This window comes from Bos grunniens, chromosome 16 (genome assembly GCF_055505025.1).
Source record: "Bos grunniens cultivar Pamir isolate PY7600 chromosome 16, Bosgru_T2T1.0, whole genome shotgun sequence".
In the NCBI taxonomy this organism is placed as follows: Eukaryota; Metazoa; Chordata; class Mammalia; order Artiodactyla; family Bovidae; genus Bos; species Bos grunniens.
Genome location: NC_141180.1, coordinates 47817973 through 47824381, shown reverse-complemented (window position 1 = coordinate 47824381; position 6409 = coordinate 47817973).

Genomic DNA, 6409 nt, shown 5'->3' with positions numbered 1-6409 from the left:
GTTTCTAATATATCTTTTTTTTAAAGATTTTTTTACGTGGACCATTTTTAAAGTCTTTATTGAATTTGTTACATTATTATTTCTGTTTTCTATTTTTTGGCCACGAGGCATTTGGGATCTTACTCCTCGACCAGGGATCGAAACTGCACCCCCTGCATTGGAAAGCAAATGTTAACTATTAACATTAAGTTGGTGGTCCAACTTAACTGTTGGACCACCAGAGAAGTCCCTGTTATTAATATATCTTTAGCTACTATGCATTTTGCATAATAAAGAAAAATGAAATGTTTATTTTTAAGAAAGAAAAACCAAATCTCTCTGTTTCCCCCATAATGCTTAGATGAGAGCCACCTTTGAGTTCAAAGTGGGATAGTCTTCAATTTGGGTGAGTATACTCTTCAGGCTCTATGACTTTCATAATGGAACATATATCTTGCCACATGGGTGTCTGGTACCCAGGCATAAGGATGTCCTTCAATCAGCAACACAAAGTTCAGACATGGATCCTAGACTCTCATCAGGGAATTTAAGTGGATAGTGATTGTTGTCTGATGCTTGACAAATGCCCATCCAGGAGCAGCGAAATTCAGAAAGGATCATCTAAGGAGCCTACTGTCCACTGCTCCTGTAGGTATTAGCACAGTACTACTCCACACCAATAAGACCATTAGCTCTGCACACAGACCTCATTAAATTAGTACTCCGCAGAAAAGCCTTTGCTGAGTTACACTATCATGTTACACTCTTAGCTTTAGTTATCATATTACACCCTAGGCTTCTATCTGGGTTTAAAATGAAATGGTCATTTGATGGATTCCTTTTTTTAAAATCCTACAGTGCAGATGTTTTTCATGTCTCCGAATAGCTCTGTGTATTGACTCTCCTGATCAAATTCCTTCAGAGTAGTAGTGCTTAAACTGGCTGCCAGGAGATACTGAGCGGCTGAGGGACCACACATCTCTACCACTTGGGGACTCTGCTTTTCCTTACTCTGCCACAGATGCCAAATATAAGGCAGTTTCACCTCCTTCCAAAATTAACCCTCAGAAAAGAGGAATTCCTCTTATATATGTGCCCTTAAAACTCTCCTATTACCAGGTTTAAACCAATTATTTTTAGCTATAAAGTATTATTTAGGAAAGACAAAAAAAATGTAAAACAGATTTAAGTAGCTATTTCTGGAGGTATGACCTCACACTTAAAAGTTTATGGATGTCAGTGAAATAAGCCTTTTAAAGATCATTTTGTAAAAAGAAAAAAAAATGTGTTTGTGTTGTAAGATCACAAATACATACTACATTTGTTTCCTTGAACTGTTGTAACAAAGTTTCACAAACTGGTGACTTAAACAGAAATTGCTCACTCTTCTGGAGGCTAGAAATCTGGAATTAGGGTGTTGGTGGGCCACGCTTCACCTAAAATCTGTAGGGGCACCCTTCCTTGCCTCTTCTAGTTTCTGGTATTTATTGGCAGTTTTTGGTTTTCCTTGGCTTATAGATGCAGCACTCTGACCTCTGCCTCCATAGCCACATGGCTATTTTTTCCTTTTGTGTTTCTCCCCTGTTCTCCTTGGATATCAGATCGAGGGCATGTTTTATTCCAATGTGACCTCATCTTAACTAATGACATCAACAAGGACCCTTTACTGAATAAAGTCACATTATGAGGCACTAGTGGTTAGAACATCAACCTGTCTTTTGGGGAGACTCAATTTAACCCACAATATATACCTACAGAGCAAATTAAAAAAGAAAAACTATCTAGTGTTATGTAAATTATATTTGTGTCCGGAGATGAAGTTCTAGTGAAAGTCAGTGAAAATGTTAGTCACTCAGTCATGTCCTACTCTTTGCAACCCCATGATCTGTAGCCCACCAGGCTCCTCTGTCCATGGGATTCTCCAGGCAAGAGTACTGGATTGGGTGGCCGCTCACTTCTCTCCTGGTGATCTTCCTGACCCAGGTTATCAAACCTAGGTCTCCTGCATTGCAGGTGTATTCTTTACCATCTGAACTACAACCTATTGGTTCTGTTTTCTGGAGAACCCTAATACACACTGATATTAAACAGAGAACATATTTGTGGTTGCCAGGGGTGGGCAGTATAGGCCAAATGGGTGAGGGCAGTCAAAAGTTAGGAACTCCCAGGTATAAAGTAAGTCATAGGGATGTAATATACATCATGGTGACTATACTTAATAATACTATATTGCATACTTGAAAGTTGCTATGAGAGAAACTTTGAAAGTTTTTATGTAAGAAAAAGATTTTATAACTATATAGAATTCCATATAGAAATTCTATAACTATGTATGGTGATGCATGTTAACAAAACAATGTGGTGATAATTTTGCAATATATGCAGATATTGAATCATTATGATGTACACCTAAAACTAATATAATGTTTATATAGTCCGTTCTATCTCAATTTAAAAAAAAGAAAATTGCCATTAATTCTGTGTAGAAGTGGAGAAAGTAATTCAATTGGGACAATAAGAGAGAAATAATAGGAGATTATGAAAAGAAGGGACAGCTAAATGAGGGATTTTTGGTAAACAGTCCTTGGTGCCCCAAACTATTAATCTTTAGGAATCAGTGGTTGTTGCCTTCGTTTGCACCTCCAGATGCTCACACGGCTTTCATTTTCACATCCTTCAGGTCAAAGCTCAAATATTTTCAACAGTGTATTTGACAACTTGTAACTTGTGATTCCTGCAGGAGAACTGGGTTCAATCCCTGGATTGGGAAGATCCCCTGGAGAAGGAAATGGCAACCCACTCCAGTACTCTTGCCTAGAAAATTCCATGGATGGAGGAGCCTGGTGGGCTACAGTCCATGGAGTCACAAAGAGTCGGACACGACTGAGTGACTTCACAACTTGTGTTTCCATGTATCTTGCTTGTTTCTTCTCTGTCTCCTCTTTAGATCATGAGCTCCTTGAGGGCAAGGATCTCATCTGTTCCATTTACTGTTGAATCCCCAGAGCCTGGATATGGGCCACAAAATAGATCAATAGCAGTGTATTGAAAGAATGAATATTCCATCAATGAATTAATATGTGGCTATTCTGAAGATTAATTGAAATAGTGCAAATTCTTCCCTCAGCACTGTCCCATCATATGGAGAGTGCTTCATCACTTTTCCCCAGTGAGACTTCTTCACTTTCTCACCTAAGATTGGTTTGACAAATGCGTTCTCCTGATGAAACAAACTTAAAGTTGGAATTCAGTTTCAATCATGGGAAAGGACACTGTGGGCACAGATGAAAATCCCTTTGGGCCAAAGTGAAATAAATGCAGGGTCAATTTATTAGAATAAATGTAGGCCAGAAAGAGTATGGATTTTGGAGGGAGGTTGTCCTGCATTCAAGTCCTTATTCTTTTCCTTCCCAGATTCACAGGATGGCAGTTTCTCCAAGGTCTTCAAGCCTCAGTGTTCTTAGCTGTACCCAAGGATAACAATATCTGCATTACAGGTTGTGAGAGCCAAGTGACCTAACAGACTGGCACTCACAGCAGAGCCCTCTACGGTATCATTTTCATTTGCCAAAGCAGCAAGTCCCATTTAAAAAGCAAGCACTTAGAGTAGCAAGTAACCTAACAGAGCTCCTCTTTTGCCTCATTTTTGAGATTTAATGTCAAGCATAGTGATAAAGAATCCTCCTTCAATGCAGGAGCTGTAGGAGACTCAGATTCAATCCCTGAATCCAGAAAATCCCCTGGAGGAGGGCATGGAAACCCACTCCAGTGTTCTTACCTGCAGAATCCCATGGACAGAGGAGCCTGGGGGGCTATAGTTCACGGGGTCCCAAAGAGTTGGACATGAATAAACCGACTTAGTATACATGTACACACACACACGCATAATGAAGTTACTTGTTTTTTCCCCTAACCCACATTTCAACAGGCTATTGCAAGCAAGGAGAACTTACCAAGTATTTTTTAAAGCCATAATTTTTTTCTTTCTTGCCAGCATTGCATTTGAATGAATCTTTTCCCCAGTAATCATGCTGACATGGATTCATGTTTCTATTCAGCTTAGACTCCCACTGTTCTTTAAGGTAATTTTCAAATATTTCTACACAAGTTGACATATATTTCCCATGGATAAATAATAGTCTCCATACTTTTAGCACCTGCATACTATTTTGACAGATCACCACCCTGAAGAAGTTTTTGGGTCTAAGAAAAATAATTTGTCTAAAGGAAGAGAATATTTTCAAACCACACTTCTAAAAATGTCAAATAACAGGAATAAAGGGAGGGGAAATGAGCCTTGGAGTAAAAGAGATAGCAGCTGAGTAAAAGAAATCTCAAAATAAAAAGAATAGAAAAGATCAAGAGATAATACAAAAAAGGAAACTAGGAATCTAAACATTGTTAGAAGTAGAAAGTGAAAGTAGAAAATGAAACTGTATTCTTATCCAGTTGTGAGTTTTAAATGCCATGACAATGTAGGTGAAAAGGAAAAGAGATATTTCAAACCAGTGACTTCACCTTTTGAAAAACTGTCTTTTTTTTTTTCTTTTAGAATTCAGGATACTGAGTACCACTTGCTAGAATGAATACACAGAAACAAGTCTTTGTAGGTGGTTTTCCTTTAGTAAACCTAATGAAACTTATAACTTCAAATAAATAGAGATAAGAATCTATATATGTGTTGTTTAAATATTAAGCTGAAATTTAAAATTCAATTATTCTGATGTATTCTCTTTTTGAGATTGTTTTTTAAACATAGATAATCTAAAAACCTCATTTAATGCTCTGAACACAAAAAGAAATTAAAATTTCTTTAAATTTAAAGCTTACCTACCTGCTTATAGCTCAATCATATTCTCAATAGCTGAGAATAATTTAAATCAGGCCACTTTCTTTCATGTTTGAATAGCATATGGTGTAGTCCAGAACTTCACTCACAAGTTTTGCCTCATGCCATCATTTAATTTTTCATATGTGTTAATAGGAGGTAACATATATTGTGTATCTACTGTGTTCTAGATATTGGATGATAAGCCCTTTATGTATATTCTTTCACCTGCTATGATTTCTGTGTTAAACTTAAGAAGCTTCAGGCTTATGGAGAAGCCTCACTTGCTCAAAATCACCCAGATTTCAAGTATGGATTTGGATTTGAGTCTCTGGTGAGGCCATCAAGGTATGTAACTACAGAAACAGGAACTGACTAGCTACCCACTCCAGTATTCATGGGCTTCCCTGGTGGTTCAGACAGTAAAGAATCCGCCTGCAATGCAGGAGACCTGGGTTCGATCCCTGGGTTGGGAAGGAACCCTGGAGGAGGGCATGGCAACCCCCTCCAGTATTCTTGCCTGGAGAAACCCCATGGGCAGAGGAGCCTGGTGGGCTACAGTCCATGGGGTCCAAAGAGTCAGAAACGACTAAGCAACTGAGCACACATAGCTGGTTTTAGCAAAAAGAAAGATTTGTTAAATGAATAATAGATTCCTTATAGAACTTCCAGGAGGGCTACAGAAACAACCACAGAAAAATGGACAAGAGCAAGGGAAGTTATGCATCTGGCCAATTCTGCTGTGCTGTCTCATTAGATATGAGTCATAGTAACTCGCAGCCCCAACAGTGCCAGCACTGGGCACTATACATTGATGTCACCACCACCATTCTTAGAACTCTGGAAATTGTATGCTTCAGCCACCACTACTATCACCAGGAAGATATATACTTTTTTTGGATCACCAGATGCAATCAAAAGTCTGGGGCAGGTTAATCTAATTGACTGAGTCTAGGTCATGTGCCTTGCCTCAACTGCAAGAAAGATTGAAATGTGAGTAGTCTGGCCCTTTTAGCACCAATAATGCGAGGAAGGCTACAACCTGCACCCAGATTCCTCCGGTGAGAAATTTCCTCCAAAGAGTAAAAGAGTCATTTCCTTTTGCTCATTAGTCAAGCATTTAACACAACATTGACACTAAGCAGATAGATGTTCAATAAGCATGAGTGAAATGAAGAAATGAAAGTATAATCCAGTTGTCTCTGAGAGAGGCTCAAGGAAGCACCATCAGTAGCTGATAACAGTATTGAAATGGCCAAACAGGTAATCCTCACTCAACTGAAGCTCTGGGCAGTGAATGAGGAAAACTGGAGGCTGTACTTCAGAACAAAAAACTGAAACTGACGAAGCTGGGACTGGGTTGCTTCTGTCCTTCCTAGGTAAGAAATTCTCCTGGAAAAGAATGCCTGAAAGAGCCCCCAAATCCTCAGTACTGGTCACTCTGTGCTGTGCTTAGTTGGTCAGTCATGTCTGACCCTTTGCAGCCCCATGGACTGTAGCCTGCCAGGCTCCTCCATCCATGGGGATTTTCCAGGCAAGAATACTGGAGTGTGTTGTCATGCTCGTCTCCAGGGGATCTTCCCAACCCAGGAATCGAACTGG